The 19050-nt window shown below is 32.9% G+C and overlaps 1 pseudogene; it reads right to left on the minus strand.

Moving 5' to 3' along the window:
- Positions 1-9080: 9080 nt before the first annotated feature.
- On the minus strand, positions 9081-19011 carry LOC149243114 (autophagy-related protein 18a pseudogene; annotated as a pseudogene).
- Positions 19012-19050: the final 39 nt, after the last annotated feature.

Here is a 19050-nt window from a genome sequence, read left to right on the forward strand (position 1 = left end):
TCTACAAAGTCTATTGTTGGATTCACTAGTTCACAACTCACTTTTCAGTCACCATCCACATGTGCCTTGTCATAGTGGGATTCACCATCATATTCACCATCCATGTTACAATGGGGTTCTCGGGCATCTATATGCTCTTACTCTACTTCATACATAAAGGCTTCAACTTCTCACTCTACAATATTTTCTGTGCCTTCTTCATCCATATGCATGTCTGCATGATGGGTTTCACTTTTATACTCTTTATGACCATCATCCACATTTAAGTGGGATTCTCCAAGCTTCGTTTTCCTTCTAGAGTCTTTCTCATCTACTCTTAGACCTACGATTAACTTTCTATTGGTTCTTCAATAGATTGTAACATAATTTTTTTATTTTATGTCACTTTCCTTTATACCAAATTCTACTTCCAGGGTCATCCATGCTTCCTAGGAAGATTTAAGTTTTTGTACCTTGCATAAGGACTTCTCATCCAATGCATGCTTTATAAGATCCAATACTAAGGAATCACATACTTCATCATATGGGTTATTAGATCAATACTCAATCAACTCTTTACATCGAAGAAAAGTTTTCATTTGACAGTTCCCAAAAATTATTTTTTTTTACTAATAAATTTTGGAAGTGTTACCGGATTTATCCTCATCCATTCATCCTCAAATTTTTCTACTTCATCTACTTGTCTTTTAGATGCCTCAACTGTAGTGACAACCTTTATGATATCTTCAAAATACTTTGACTCTTCCTTTCGATTTCTTTTCTCGGTTTCCTTCAGTCTTACTTTGTGATCCATGGTTGTCATCTTTCTTTTGTCTTCTTCCTTATTTCCTTATTGTGTCAACCTTCTAGAAATGAACTTCACATACACTTGATTATCTTTAAAACTAAACATTTTAACCTTCACTTTAATGGTGGCTCCCAATAACTACTAGCAACTTTGCTAAGCTCTTCTATGCAGATTCTTATGGAGGCTCATGGCTACAACTTATGGTGGAGACTCCTTCTTTGGTCAGTGGTGGTGCCTCTTTCCTCTTCATATGTTCGTGGCTCTTTAGGCTATTCACCCTAATATTTTAGTAGTTGGCTTTACAAACTCTCAATCGGCTCTAGTTTCTACTTATGGACCAATGGATGAAGACTTTGATTTACAGACTACTCAAAATAACCAAGGCTCTTAGTGGAAGTAACTCATGACCTTCTTAAATCCTTTCGTTCTTTGAAACCTTGTTAAACCTTGCTCTGATACCACTTTATTTATATGCAAAGATAAACATGCAAACGCAACACAAATAAGTACATAAGATTTTGCTTGAATAAATAATTTCTATTCCTTAATTATTCTCTCATATACATCCACCGAGATGTTGTTATTCTCTCTTCTTACTTCACATTACAATGACCCAACCATGAGTTTATAAGCACTAAACTTTATAAATATGGAATCATGCAAACTCTAACTTTCTTTTCCTCATGCAAACTATGACTTGACACTTTAACTAAACTTTTCTAACTTCACTTTAATATAAATTGACATTTTCCTTTTCCTTCACATAACTTTTCTTGACAAGGCATTACCTTTTTAACTTTGAATCACTTGCCTTCTAATATTAGACTTAACTTGTTTTCCTTCACTTAACTCTTCATACATTTCACGCATACAAGAGTACTTACCATTTCTATCAAGTGAAGTGATTTTGATCTATGACGAAGTTGCAATCGAAGAAAGTGATATAATTAAATAGGAAATTTGGCGATAGTTTTGTATGAATTGTGTGCTCTTATAATTTAAATTGTTATACGAGACTATAGTTCACTTAATTGTAACACATTTGAATATTTGACAATTGTTAGGCCAATTACGTTGTTGATTCTATAAGATTCCTTTCATTCATATCATTTGCATATTGGTTATGTTAAGGCATAATTGTATGGAATGATTATCTACATACTTCAATAAGTGTTAAACTTATGAATTTTAATAATCATGAAATATAAAAAGTGAGGTGTAGTATATAATCACATAGTTTCAAATAGAGAAAATTGATGAGATGAGATGAGTCATGATGCACCACAAACCTATAGTGATGGGCCATCTGGGTGCACTAAGTTTATGCTAGAAACACTCTTTCAACCTCCTTTATAATTTATTTATATATATCTCTATTAATTGAAGAAGATAAATCACATAGTCATTATTCCTAGTTTAAAATGATATCAATTACTAATATTACTTGGTTTCTTAATAATACATTCATGGATTTTAGACATTTATGGTTCATTTCTTTTGAGCTTAGTCTTGGATACTCTGAGACTAAGCTTAAAATACATTCATGGTTTTGTAATTACTAGATGCCAATATTTACTAAGATCTTAATACCTAACAATAAATTAATATCAAACAATATTAAAGTGTATTTTATATATATATATATATATATATTTTACAATATTAAAAAAAAAAAAAAAAAAAAAAAATTAAATACTAAAATATAATCTAAAAATTAATTAAATTATCTTTATTTATTTCCTCGATATATTTGCTCAATAGGGAAAAGAAAATTGAGATGTGATTATAACACATATAAGAATCAAATTTCTGATTTTTCATTTAGAAAGAAAAAAATGAAAATTTAAATGCATATAGATGAATTTTTATTTTTTGGATTTTTTTATGTATATATTTGAAATATATATATATACGGTGAGCTTGCATATATTTTGGAAGACGAAGCAGCGTCCATACATGTGATGATGGTGGCCTGGATGTGTATGGGACAGTGCCTATATTAATACCTAAATACAATATTCAAGAAGTTAAGAAATTGACTAGGATAGCACATAGGAACGTCAACGTCAAGGCTGTAATGAGTGTTTGGGCCACTATCATTAAAGATATCGCACAGCTCTCTCAAATCATTTCCCAGGGCTACTTATTTAATGTGCTAGCTTTTAGGGTCTTTATCGATTAGGAGCAAGTGGCATTTCATTAAAGAAAATGCTCTATTAGAGAACATATATAAAATAGTTATTATAAACTATCTATAATATACAATAGGTATTATAAAGTATCTCTAATATAAAATAGGTATTATAGAGTATAGATTGCTTTGTTAGAGTTTTATTGTTTCTTTGAGCGTTATTTTAATTAATCTCTTAATAAAAAAACAATGATGGAATGACATTTAGGTATTATAAACTATCTCTAATATACAATAGGTATTATAAAGTATCTCTAATATAAAAGGTATTATAGAGTATAGATTGCTTTGTTAGAGTTTTAGTGTTTCTTTGAGCGTTATTTTAATTAATCTCTTGATAAAAAAAATAATGATGGAATGACATTTATATTATAATGTATTAATATAGGTTAATATATGAGATCAAAATTAAATTGAAGTGTGAAATTTATTTTTATTTTCAAATTTGTTTATAATTTAAATTATATTTTTGAATGTTAAATAAAGTATATATATGACCAAATAAAAATTTAATTTTTTTCTTCTTATATATTGATTCTTATTAAAACATTTTATCGATAATTATATTGAATATTTTTTATATACAATATTGAATGTTTTTTATTTAAGAACTTTTTTTTCTATATATAGATATATATGAAGTTGATATCTACATGAATTAATTAACATAGATTTTTAAATAATTTTTTTAAATCTTTATAAAATATATAAGATTTAAACATTTTACTTATATTATTTTTTTACTTTATTTTTTTCCTATTTAAAATATAATTTTTATTTTTTTAAAAGAAAAAGACAAATTAACAGACTTACACTTACACATTCCCTTGTACTAACTATACAATAAACCCTCAACTCAAAAATAAAAACATTAAAAACCACGATCAACATAGAAATTATCACTAAAAATATAATATCAACGAATAATACTAGTTTGTAATTTAAAAAAACGAATAATACTAGTTTGTAATTTAAAAACCGTGATGACGGGGAAGCTTGGTAACTAAATAAATAATAAAATGCTCTGTTCCCAAGCCTGTTGTCAAGGATCTTCAGAGACACTAGGAGTGGATTGGTGTATTTCATTGGCATTGACGGGTTGAGCAGCTGGTGGATGCGTCAACATCACATGCAGTACACATCTTCACGGAGACACTGGGAGTGGGTTCGTGCATTTCATTGACATTGACGGGTTGAGCCGCTGGCGGATGCGTCAACATCACATACAATACACATCTCACCCAACGCATTCGAGTATCAATCTATTTCTGAATGCCCACACCAATAATTGAGGCCTTCTTATGCTTGGTTTACGTAGCCTACAATCAATCTATCTCTGAATGGCCACACCAATAATTAAGGCATTGTTTAAGTACATGTCAGTCAATTTTTACTTGAGGAAATTTGAAAAGCTTGAATTCATAAACTAGTGCTTTTGAAATTTTGGATAGGTTTGTTGAGGATTATAATTTATTTTTTAAAATAATATAATATGATAAAAATACTTGGAAAAGGTTGATTTTGTTTGGTATTTTATAATTATATAAAACAATAAATATATAATTTATAGATAAAAGTTATATATATAAAATCAAAATGAATTTCGGCCTGGAGTATGCCGTAAAACTGCTTCTGCTTGGCTAAGAGCTCGTCTTCCTCGGACGTAAGGAAACAGGTTAACGGCCCAAGACCCAGAGGCATCTGGCAGGAGTGAAAGCCTGCTCCCTTACGGACCACCAGCGGGTTATTACCGGTGGCGTGGTTTTCCTTGATAACAGTGATGAGTCAAACCGACATTCGCGGATAGCAGCCAGAGATGGCTGTCCTCACTGTTGGTTTGACACCTGAGTTTGATAGGTTTTGCCACCTTCGGAAAAAAAATAAATAAATAAAATCAAAATGAATTAAACTAAAGGTTGATTTTGTTTGGTATTTTATAATTATATAAAACAATAAATATATAATTTATAGATAAAAGTTATATATATAAAATCAAAATGAATTAAATTAAGTTATATGTAGATTCTAAAACCATTTATGTTGAAGTAAAAGACTATGTAATCACAAAAGATAATTGAGAAATTCAAAGAGCAAAAGGTTCGTAATCACTCTTCTTTTACCTTACTCAATTTATCAATTTCCATTATTAATTTATAACTTCAATACAATTATACATGAGCGTCATAAATGTAGGATTGTGTTACATAAAGTTCCAATAATTATTTTTTTCAATTAGCATAGTAAAGAAAAAAAGGTGAGGATTTTATTATTATTATTATTAAAAAATATGAGTATTTTTTGTATTCAAGTTTCTGTGATCCATAATGAATTAAACAAAGTCTTTCATTAGAAATCACTTGAGAGAATTTTTTGGTCTAAGTGTTTCAAACCAACAAGTGTGGTTCATCATCAGGACCACATGAAGAGGCAGACCATGGCAAAGGCTTAAATAGAGAAAAAATGACTATATTTGAACAATAATGTTTAAATTATAATATTAATTTATTAATATATTAAAAACAAATATTATTAAGTAATGGCTAGTTTTGAAAAAAAATATTTAAATAATGATATTATTTCATTAATTTATTAAAAATATTAATAGGTAACGGCTAGTTAAAAAAAAAACAATATTTAAATTAATTTATTAAAACCAAATATTATTAGTTTTTGAAAAATAATATTTAAATAATGATATTAGTTTATTAAAATATTAATATGTAACGACTAGTTTTTGAAAAAATATTTATATAATGATATTATTTCATTAATTTATTAAAAATATTAATAGGTAACGACTATATTAAATGGCTAGTTTTTGAAAAATAATATTTAAATTGTGATATTAGTCTATTAATTTATTAAAAACAAATATTAATAAGTAACCGCTATATTAAACAACTAGTTTTTAAAATAAACAAATAAATAATCAAAGTCAAACTCTAAAGGAGGGGAGTAAAAAATTATAAAAAACAAGTGAAGACCCTAATCGAGACAAGATCATTTGATAAATAGAATAACTTATGGAAACAAAATAAATTAAATAGACTATTTAAAGGGGAAATTCTATCATCTTAGATCCATCTTAATTCTGGGTCTACCAAGTGCTCAGAGGGACAAATAGATTTCATCCCCCTAAGAGTGGTAGATGTGGAGTTAAGATGGATATAGGTTGGTTTTTATGATAATGAAGATATTAAATAGACTTAGGAAATTATATTGTAAAAACATCTTAAGGTGAATGGTTAAAGCATAGACATTGGACAAGTATATTTGTATACTTCTGTTTTAAACTGAAACAAATCCATGGCTAAAAGGAATGGATTGATTGCACTAGTCATCCTTCTATAACTTTCCAACATATGCTGGAGTAAATAGGTTGTAATTTGGGTAATTTCTCTAATTGCAAACAAGAACATACTTGTGTATGGCAGGGTGGTTACGAGGTCCTTAGAAGTGATGAATTTGAATTTTTCTTGGTTTTATATATAGTATTAGGTTTTTTCTCATGCTTTCTGTGAATGGCACGGGTGAATTTTATCCTACACCCACTAGGTTATCGATATGTAATTTTGGTAATTTTGATTTCAAAAGATATTTTAAAGAAATGCAATGATTTCATTTGTGTATTCAATAAACACAAGATTTTATAATTGAGTAAAATATTCGCCATGCCTGGTGAGAGATTCGCCAGAAAATTATATATACATATCATATTATTGATAAAATCGCCTTCCATTTTTCCTATATACCATGGAGATTCGCCCATTTATTATACATGTAAATTTAGGGGGGTTCTTAAAATTTTCCCTATTTCCTATTAAAAAAGTGTAGCTTTAGAACATAATATTTTCTCTCAATCCAACTTATATTCATCCCTAGATTAACAAATGAATGTTTTGATTCCAATAAATTAGTTTTGAGTCAACCCTGGGCAACATGTAAATTGTTATACATATCGATTATCCTCTTTTCATGTAGTGAGATTTTATCTGATACTATATCATTCATCTACCAATCTCTTTGCATATCATAATGCATATCTTCTAAAACTGAGCTTGAGATTTAACATGAAGATCCCTATCATGGCTACAATCTCTTCCTTTTTGGGGGTCGTAGCTAGAATTAGGCCTAAATTAAATTCTACAGTGACTCAACAACACCTCTCCAAATCGAAGCTTAGGTCGCAGTTATACCTAGAGTATAATATGTTGCACAATGACCAAATAATGCTTCTCCAAATCCAAGCATAGTCATAGAGATAGTCACATGTAGAAGGAAATAATAGAGATGGTTGTTAGTGGATTTGGATGTCCCTGTGCAACTCGATCATGAAAAATAGAGGAGATGGATAACCCCAAGTTGAATTGAAAAATTGTATGTAGAAAAAGGTTTTATTTTACTAAACATATGGCATTGTTTCATTATCTTGGTAGACAAATATCATGAATTACAGTTTCAGTTTTAGCCGGTAGAATTTCAATGGTGACTTCCCCTATTTTTGATATAGCTATTTCTTCCTCTAGCATCACACTTTATCCCCTGTCTTCCAAATTTGATATAAATAAGGGAATTCCTACAAGGTCACCCCAAATGTGACCCACATACTATAATTCATGAATGAAAATAGGTAACGCATTGCACATTTGGACACTCAATACCATCTACTACAACATTTTCCAAAAAAAGAAGGGTAATTTAACCAACCTATGGTGTTGTAAATGGTTCAATAGCTTGAAGTGGTATAAGAAAATAAAGTCATGTTTCCATTTTCAAGTGAATTACTTTTGAATGAAGTATGCAATATTGATCCATGGTAAGGGTAGGGTCTTCTGTCGAACCCATTTATTTTCTACACCAACACCTCCCCTTCCTGCAAAAATCCATTCATTACTTCTAGTAGTAACACCTTCCTAGAAAACAAATGTTGTCCCTTGTGAGGCAATCCTTTCACTACAGATCTTCATCCATTATAATCAGTAGGAGTGCCCATAAATGCAAGGTTTTTCCAAGGTAAATTGTGTGTCAATGTGTGCATGATTTATGTGTTTTTGTTGTTGGTTAATCATTTTTCTCATAAGTTTTTCTTATTCCTAACAAAAAGACTACCACTAATGGTGAATCAAATCTAAGTTAAAGTGTCCATCCCTTCTCTAGAAATACATTTTTTGAAGTTACATCCATTTGTCTAATATCCATAAATATTTTATTTCAAATAATTTGAAATATATTCCAGTGTTATTCTCCTTTGTTTTAAGTAAGCCAAATCTCATTCAGAAAATTCGATTTCAATATCATTTTTTGAATATTAAAAAACATATAAATGTCTATGTTTTGACCTAAATATATTTCTTTCTATTAAAAAAACATGTAACCATATAACAGTCAGGAAAATCAACTGAAACTTGAGTAATCCAATAGTTTTAGAAAATTAGATTTCATTTGAGACAATAGATTCTGTCAGCACTTACGAGCAATTCTCCAGCAAGGAAAATAACAAACATAAAATGGCAACATAGAAAATAATGAAAATACATTAACCTAATCAAGTTAAAGTAGTAAAAACAAGATGGTAATGGTTGAAATAAAAAACCATTGAATTTATGAAACCTAAATGGATTAGAAATTCAACTTATTACATTATCAAATAATGCATAATTATATTTAACTATATAATGTTACTTCATTCTCCTTCCTCGGGCATAAGAAACTATACAACCTAATACATGCTTCACCAAATTGTATCTACTACAAGATTATTTTCAAGAAAATTATGTTCAAACACCTTCACATGGGCTGAAATGTACAGGAAATTTACTTCTTCTCTTAACAGAAATTCCCGAAAGAGCATAGAAATAGCCACGAATAAGCCTAATGGTGTTTTAATAGTAGTTTAGCCAACCTACATTACTAACCAACAGTGACTCAAAACCCTATAATAATGTTCACAACTTTCACCTATCAGTACTTAGGCATGGAACAATTCCTCAATTGATCAATAAATTAGATATAATACATAAGAACATTAATATGGCCATCCTGATTAACTGTTGTCTACGAAAGAAGCTTTCTTTTAAGGTCAATGTTTCAAAGCATGAGTCTTTAACTAAGGATTGATGGGGATTTAACAACCAATATAAATGTTTCAAACATAATAGGTAGAGATGCAAGCCGAACCTCTTGTACGCGAGTGGCATTGAGGGTGTTGAAGATCCTTATAAGAGTCCCCTTTATACTAGCAACCACAAGGAGGCTGCCATCAAGGGTGATCACAAAGCATGTGATGCGAGAGTCATGGGAAATTATGAATCTGGTCCTCTTGAGGCCATAATGCTCGACCCTCATCTACTCATGGTACAAGCCTAAGAAGGCCAACATGAAGCTATTGGGAGCATGAGAAACAACACACAAATCCTTATGGTTTTCTATCATCTCAACATGATTCATCAACTTCAAATCCACAAAATTATACACAAAATCTTGTGATCCAACACCACCACAATCTGATCTCATATTAGCTTCATGGCTCGAACCGTAGACCTAAAGGATAATTCCCTAATATAGTGGCTCTAATGATCATTCGAGATCATGACCTTATTGGGTGGGTACTGGGGATTCGAAACCCTGCCCATGGGAGCCAAAATATTACATCATAATAACATCTCAACAACAACAATACCACCATTGTTGAAGTCCCTTCTAAAGGTTTCTTTGAATGGATCATAGTTGTAAACCTGGAAACCTTGCTCTGTGCCATAGAAAAAACAACCAAAGTCCAACTTGGAAACCCTACTCTGTGCCACAGGAAAACAATCGAAGTCCAACCTAGAAACCCTACTCTGTGCCACAGGAAAAAACGTCGAAGTCCAACTTGGAAACCCTACTTTGTGCCACAAGAAAAACAATCAAAGTCTTGGTTGGATGATACATAGATCATTGAGAATTATTCACTGACAGTATCTAGGGAAGACGACGAATTTGGTTTTGGATCGAGAGAACATAGGTACATTCCTATTGTTGGGCGATGAAAAATTCATATTATCACCTTCCATACAAAATAAAAATAAAACAACCCAACCAAAACAAAGCCTTAAAATACAAACATCTTTCATCTTAAAGAAAGGTGATAATTCAAGCTTTATTTTTTAAAATTAATATCATTGTATAGTTGTGTTGTTTGTTCAAGGTAATCTCAAACATCAAATGTGATAATAATCAAATATCAACATCAAATGTAATAATAATCAAATATGAGCATTGGACATACATTATGCAAGAGTCCTCCTGAGATATTTTATCTTTGGTCTTTCCCTCAATTTCACTTGCATGAGGGATTGCAATTTCTTGTAGCTTTTGGCCATTAAAAGAATATAATTGTCATTGTTGGCCTATATGGAAGGTCAAGTGGCGAATCTATATTGGCTTAGTATGTTATTTCTTGTGTTTGTTATTGTTTGGAAATAATTTTGTTAGCATTATTGATATTTAACAAAATTATTATTTGGCATGATAAAACTAATGCAGAAATACATTATAATAAGGAAAAGTTAAAAGTTCTTGATTATTTGAGCATTGTTATTTCATGTATGTAGCTTATATAGTTGTGTGTTTGATCCTGTAAATGGTGCAAAAGGAGTATATTAGTTTTTTTTAAATTAGATGAATATAATGGCAACTGATGTTTATTGATTTGATCTTGTATGTGGTGGTGAGATGTTGAAAAACAACTATGTGAGATATTCTTATATTATATGTATCTAGTGCTCCCTCCCCCCCCAAAAAAGATTCATTTTTTGTGATTTTCCAAGGAGTTTTCAAAAACCACCACTAAATCCCTAAAAACCTTTTAGAGACGATTTTGACAAGACTTTCACAAGCCTAAAACACTCCTAAATGTCTTTTTTGTAGTAGTTTTTTCATTATATTCCCATTAAAAATAAGTTAACCAATATAAAATTGACATCAAATCGACATTCACAAGATTGATGAAGGAGAAAATAAGGGAATTTAAAATTTAGAAAGGCACAAGTTTTAGAGATATATCAGGACAAAGATGAACAATGAAGATAGTCTGCAAATTAGGGATTTGAAAGGTACATAACTTAGCTTTGGCATAACATTGATCAGCATGTAAAATATAGTTGTACCCCATGTCTCCTATATAATATGGAAAATAAGGAAAGACCCTCGCCTAATGAAGCAATCATAACACAAGTGGAAAACATAGCTGAGAAAGATGCCCTAGAGGACATGGAACTTGATGATCTTGATTTGTCACCCATGGTAGAGGCTTGGATTATAAGAAGAGAGATCTAATGGAATTTCCATTATTTGATTTTTTTGTACAAGTTCAATCAGAAAGTCTCAGGAGCAAAAGATATTTGGGTTAATTACCATATAGAGTTATAATATTGAGATTGTAGTAAAGTTTAACAAGTTATTTAAAATCAAGAGAAGAGGAGTAGTTCAAGAAAGGAACTCATAAAAGGTTGGTTAAGGAGATTGTGACATGGATAAGTAATTTTGTGGTGGAAGAGGATTATGTTTCTTTTAGTTCTCCAACCATGGAAGTGTAAGCACTAATGCTCAGAGGTGACCTAAAATGGATTGACTGATATTGAATAACTAAGGGAATAAGGTGCCATGGAGGAAGCATGTGCATTAAAGAGGGGGAAATAGGATTTTAATCAAAATGAAATAATTAATAAGTGGTGGATGAATAGAATGAAGGGGATTAATCACAACACTATGGTAATGAAAATGAGTATTAGTGAGGATGGAAACATAGAGGCACCGGTAAAAGAGTTCAAAAGGTTTCAAATGTGTCAAGAGAATACCAAAGATTTGTTCAAATAAGGGGATTTAATAATTGGAAAGAGCTTGAAGAGAAGAATAGGTGGGGATAATATGTCTAGAAATTTGGAAGAGAAAAAAAGAAGTGATTGCACAAGGAGATGAGCACATTTAGTTAGATGGATCATGATTGTCTGAAAGGAAGCCTCGATTTGTAAGGTATTGATTAGCCTATGGAGAGATATATCTTCACAAAGAAAGAAGAGGAAGAAACACTTAGTAATGTGTTCTAATTTCTTGAGCTAGAGGAAGGTCAAGTAGTAGAAATGATATAGCCTAAGAAAAGTGGATCCAATCCAAACCAACCACCCTATGAATTTTAAAATTCCAGTGGTAATCCCAACTTTTTATTCTACTTTTGAATTGAAATCACCTTTTCTTAGTAGTTTGGGATATAGTAGTACTAGAAAAAAAATGAAGGTAGGAATACAAGTAGAAGTGGCATATGTTATGTTTGAATTTTATTTCAAGTGGGGGAGTAGGCCTAATTATTCAAACATGTCCATAAGGTTTACTCTTGGTGAACAATCCAACTAACAATATGGTTATAATAGTTCCAAGAACTTTGTGAAGGGTGATGGTGATGAAAAACCACATTGGTTCTTATGTAGATTCATCTGGAAGGTGAAAAGGATTGTAGTGCTAGTTTCTAATTGATAAAGTTCCTAACCACATTGTGGGGGAAACTTCTCTAATGGTGCATGAAGTTCATATAGATTTATCCCTATGGTGTAGCTAAGGTCTTGGACGAATTAAATGTGGTATTTATAGCTAAGATCTAGAGGCTAAACATTGAACAACAAAAAATCACTAAGTTGAAGGACATTAAGAAAATGGTTGGAGAAAGTTCTGAGGAGTATGATGAAAAATTACAAAACTTGATCAACAAACTCTCCTATACTATCCATGAAACTCAACACAAAGAATGATCCATTCAAAGTTTGTTTCTCTTTAATAGTGTACCATTAATTTAATAGTCGTGGGTGACATAGAGGGGTGCCTTATCTTATGCCATGAGGATAGAATCTTGTAGGGTGAACATCCATTTTACTAAAAATTGTCATGTCTGGAAGGATATAAGAGATAATTATGTAAGGAGCTCCCCGACATTGGTATTACTATTGCTAAAGGGGGTGGCCTACGAGGATACATTGGTAGCTATTGATGCAAGAGCATAATTTCAACAATTTATTTCAAAAATTGTATTTGTCCTCGAGAAGGTCTTAGATATTTCTAGAAGAGGAAGTTGGTTTCCTTGTTGCCCTATAATTATGTAGAATTTCTAATTGCATCTTTAGGATAGGAAATTTTAGCAATTTTAGGTAGAAGTTAGGATGTTGTTTGATTTTTAGGGGATTTGAATTTATCTCGAGAGTTTTGGATCTGATTGTCTCATAATGTATAAATAAATCCCTTTATCATGAGAATGTAGCAATGGGAATGGTTAGAAAAGAAATTTGTAGTTTCATTGAATGGGCACAACTCCTAGCTCGTGTTCCTATAAATTATTGTGTGATTACATGTGAAATTAGTTTTACTATATGGTTATCTAGATCTATTAAGTTATACTATGGATGGACGAGATCATTTTATTCTCTTTTATTTACTAGATTTTTGTTGTCTAACTCTAGCCCTCAATCTCTTTTGGTATCATAGCCAATAGTTGATGAATTGATAGTTGATAATGGACGCGAAAATTGTTAATTTCATGGTGATTGGTGATTGATTGCGAGTAATTTGGTTTTAGATATGCCTTAAACGTTGAACAAGGTCAACATATATAGACAATGCATGGTGAAAACATGGGATTAGAATGTTTGGGGGTTGTAGCATTCGAAGAAAATGAAATCACATCAAGACTAAAGAATGTTCGATATCACCAAAGCATTGTGGCATGTAACCATCCAAGAAAGGGATTAGGGATTAATGAGTATAGGGGTTAGGGATTAAGGGTTAAGGGTCAAGGTTTAAGAGGATAATGGATTAGGGTTTACGGGGTTCAAGGATTCTAAGTTAGGAGTTAGGGGTTAGGGGTTCAGGGATTAATGGCTTGGGGTTTAAGGGATCAAGGGGTTAATATGTTATTAGTTATGAGTGTAGGGGTTAAGGGGATAGGGACTTTAGTGGTTATGGGTTAAGTGCTTATGGGTTGTGATAATGTGGACCCTAATCCTCTTATCACAACTATTGGGGGTTACCCTATTAATTGCTCCCTTTGCCTTCCCTCTAGGCCCTCTAACCCCTATGCCATAAGGCCCTAAGGAACCTTCTCATTATCTAATGTTAGGATTATAGATCTTAGTAAACCATGTTCAAACCTATCACTTCTACCCATCATCCTACCCTTATGTCCCCTTTCCCCGTTTAATACACCAAAAGATCCCCCTCCCCAAAAATTCATGAGAATTGAACATTTGGAGGCGATCATTTAACAACAAATTCTAAAAGTTTAATTATAATTCCAACACTGTATAGGCCTCCAAACTACACCCTTTTTCTTCTCCTTAAACTTAAATCCCTGCCCTTTGTCACATGCATTGAACTTCTTGTTCAGTGTTGCATTCTCTTTGTTACTTGTGTCCTAATTCCTTTCTTGCTTCTTATCCCATTTCCATTTATTCCTTGAATTACCTTTCCAATCTAGTTTAGTCTCAGATCTATGCTTTGATTTCTCATAACAATGCTTTAGCTTCTGGATGGCCTCCTCCAATGATCTAGGCTCATTAAACTCAATCTTGTTTTTGAATGCTATCGATAACCCACTGATGAATCTCGTAATCTTGGCCTTCTACTCCTTGAGGTAAGACACATATCTCAACAACTCCAGAAATATTCTAGCATATTCCTCATTAGTAATAGAGCCCATCTTTAGCTCATAAAGCTCTTTTTCCCTATCATCATAATACCTCTCTAATAGAATCTTCTTCTTGAATAGTCTATCAAATTCACTCTTAAGTCAACTCCTCCTCATAAATATATCTAACATTCTTTACATCTTCCCACCAAATATTTGTTGTATCTTTAAGACTGAATGTAGCTATTTTGACCTTCATGTTCTCTAAGTAATCATGCAATTTGAAGAACTTATTCATTCCAAGAAACCATGCTTCTGCATCCTGTGTTTTCTTCATTTCCCCATCGAATGTAGGTGGCTTTTCTTTCTTGAACTCATCTGGAAAATATCCCCTATCACTCCTCCTGTAAGGATGATAATGATGATGACCATGATACTTGTCAGAACCATAACTAGAATAGTACTTGTGTCCATCACCCCTCCTGTCCAGAGTATCCAAGAACCTGCCATCCCTAATCGTTTCATCTCTATCTGACCTATGCCCACTATGGGGTCTACTTCCATAGGACCCATTAATCATATCCTCTTGTCCATAGTTGATCCGAAGTGGTCCTTGTCTCTACAATTCTGGCAAAGTCTGAAGAATTGCTGCATTGAATTCTTCTTGTTTCTCCTTTACTTGTATGATTTTGTCATTATCTGCTTCACAACTCCTTATTTCCTCCTTCAAACTCCTCAATGTGTCGGTTAAGTAAAAAGAGTGCCCAACACTATCCTGCTTATTTGATTCATAAGGAGAATCTTTGTAGTCTACGATCCTGCTAGTCATCTTTGACCTCTTCTTCTCACAAGGTATATTATGACAACTAAACGAAATCATAACCAAACCGGTGTACCTTACTATAGTTTGGGGAGGATATCTCGTCTGCAAGGCTGACCAGATTAGCGCAAATAGATATATATATATATATATATATATATATATCTAGAGAGAGAGAGAGAGAGAGAGAGAGAGAGAGAGAGAGAGAGCATATTTTCAGCCATTATCCAGTTATCAATGTATGACTACGTTGACCATATACCATGACTTCATGCACAATGACCATCATCTAGTCAAATTATGCATAACAACATATAAACACTGACATACATAACTGATGCACGATTGACATGCACTCACAACAAATACATTCAACAATGGCACCATCAACTTTCACATGTCGACACCACTACAACCATGACCAATGCCATGCATATTCAACAAGAACATATATCACAAGCAAAAGGACCTATATGTAACCGACATGTACATATGACAACACACTCATCCAAGGGGAATAGAAGCCAAACATCACCCAAGGAGAACGGAACCATGCTCTGTACCACTCTGTAACACCCTCCTCCCACATCTACCCAAGTAACCGGCCAACTAGGGTATTACTATGATATGATTCAACTCCCTATATATTAGTTAAGGAAGTGAAATAGACATAACAAAACCAACCTTACCATCTACACATGCAACAAAACCCCCAAGAGCCATCCACCCATCCAAGTGACCAGCCCCTGAGACAAACTGTCATTTTTCTACATCAAAGCCTTAGTTGCTCCATTGACATGGGCATGGATGTGACTGAGAACCTCTATTCACTCCCACTGCAATGCATGTCTGCGACTAAGGACTTTTTGAGGTAGTTTTGTGCCAACAACTTTGGATTTTGAAACACTTTTTAAGGGCCTAGACTCATGTCACTACCCAGAACTCCATGAAAGTTCCACAAATGAAGAGTAACATCAAAAAAATGATACAAATGAAAATACTTGAACAAGGAATTGACTGGACCCCTAGTAGGCATGACAAGAATTTTGTCAAACATGTCACAAATATGCATTCTACAGGTTAAAACAACATACCTAAGCATAGGGGTTTCACATTTATCTGAGAATCACTAAGAATCATTGATGCCTCATCAAAATAACTACATTACCATCATCATTGTATATTCAGTGATTAACCAAAACATGATTGGAGCCATACATTACCACTATCTTAAAACTCACTCATAACCAACATGTAACAAAAAAAATATCAAGGATATAATAGCCATATAAGCCACATATAAATGAGTATATTTACCCATAAAATACCAAGGATAAAGAGCTATTATTGATGATTTCATAAGTCGACCAGGTATGGGACTTCCACGAACCACCCAACCATACACTAGGCTGAACCAAATCTTTATTTTAGCTAGTCACCCCTGTGTCATATTCCAAGCATGAAAGTGGGATCTGATATAACAAATCAATCAAAACCAAACCAGGGCTTCCAGAGGCCAAATCACCTCAACCCTCAACTAGTGATTCCACCTCATGGTCAGACATCACTAACCATCACCATATTGGTCTCTACCTAATTTTTCTAAGGCTCCAGAGCATTTGTTCCAACCAAATATTTTAGGACTAGTAACTCAACCCATATCTATTGTCGGGTCCAACTAGGGCTTCTAGTACTAGTAACTTAACCCACCAAGTGCTTCCATAGAGTTTGTGCAACCAAGGCTTCGAAGACTAGTAACTCTGTAATGCCCCACTTAAATCTTCTCCTGCAAATTTTATTAATGTTTACATTATCTGAAAATATGGAGAAATATTGGTCAAATATAAAATTCATGATTTCTATTATTCAAATTCCCAATTTATCTTCTCAAATTGAATCTTAGGTAGATATGGTCTCCTTCCATTATTTCAAATAATATATATATTCATCTCACATTCCCCAATGTACCCTCACATTTACTAGGGATAAGACATGGTCCTCTCCATTTAATTACATCTCACATTCCCCAATGTACCCTCACATTTACTTGGGAGAAGACATAGTCCTCTCCATATATATATATATATATATATATATATATATATATATATATATATATCTCACATTCCCAAATGTACTTTCAGATTTACTTGGGAGAAGACATGGTCCTCTCCCATTAATTTCCCAATTTTATATTCATGTCACATTTCCAAATATACTCCCAAATTTACTTGGGAGAAGAGAAGTCAACTGTAAGGATGGATGAGAAGTTAATGACATTAATGAGAGGTGGTTGAGATGGAGAAGAGAGGGAGGGTATAAAAAGGGAATGAGGAAGGGAGAAAAGGTGTAGGTGGAGTCTTTCTTATGATTTTGGGGTTGGTGGTGATTTTAGGATTTGTTGCGATTTTTGGAGACCTTAGGAACCTGTTGAGGTTTCTTGGGTTGTTGAGACAAGGGAAATATTGTTCATCTTGGTCTGGATCATTCATCTTGGATACACACACTACATCTGGTTGGACTTGGGCTCAGAGGGCTAGGGAACCTATGGAGGTTTCCTAGGCTAGGAATTATTTCCTAGTTGGCTGAGAGGTAAATCCAGTTGGGTTAGTTAAGAGGAGAGTTCAGTAGGAGTAGCAGCTCAAAGGCATCTCCATCAGCCACCGGTATAGGTATTCCTCTATAGATTACTCATGTAAATTTATTAAAATGAAACGTTCACTATAAGGATTGGAACGTAAATGGTGAAATTTTCATTGTTTAAAAGTCTTGTAAGAAAGTAAATTATTGCCTCTTATTGCATTTAAATTCTAGAGAAATAACTCTATTAAAAGACCCTAGGATAGGGCTATTATACATGGTATCAGAGCCAGGTTCAAAATCTGGACCCAAGTCCACTAAACCCGCAATTTATACTTCCCATTAGTGACAACCTTGCATATAGATTTGAGCCCCGTGCTTACACACAATCCATTAAACTATGTGAAGTCTATGTTGAGCTCGGCCAACTACTTTAGTATAACAATTTAAATGAGTCATACATTAAAACTACCAATCTCTCACCATGTAAGTATGTTCATAGCAATTGTTGATAACTTGATACAACATTTTAGCTTATGCATTTCCGTAACTGATATTGGCATTTCTGGAAGTTACATACCCAATGCTTGCTACAGGTTTGTCTTGAAGACCAAAAGAGGATGGTTAGATTCAGAGGTCCAAAAGGTGTCTCCAGGAAATGGTGCCCTTATAGAGCCAGGAAATGAGGACTTCACTATTGTCTCTTCGGCGTCAGAAACCATGGGAAGCATGGCTATTCCTTATCCTCTTATTCTGTTTTTCCTGCTAGTTGTATCAAGGCCAATATTTCCTCATATACAGAATTAGCCGAGCGAGTTCTGAGTAGAATAAACGGGCTTTCCAGCTCTTTAGATGGCGTAGGATCAAATCCTAGGGACTAGAAATGGTTAAGAGTCATTAGATTTCACTGGAATATGCATCCAAAAGCTTCATACTAATCGCTTCTCGCATATAAAAGCTAAATCATCTATGGCAGCTGTCGCCATAATTAATCGATATATAGAAAACTAGTGAGTTATATATAT

Source organism: Pinus tabuliformis, chromosome 8 (assembly GCF_031772625.1).
Source record: "Pinus tabuliformis cultivar Carrire ecotype Pingquan chromosome 8, CPIR1, whole genome shotgun sequence".
NCBI lineage: Eukaryota > Viridiplantae > Streptophyta > Pinopsida > Pinales > Pinaceae > Pinus > Pinus tabuliformis.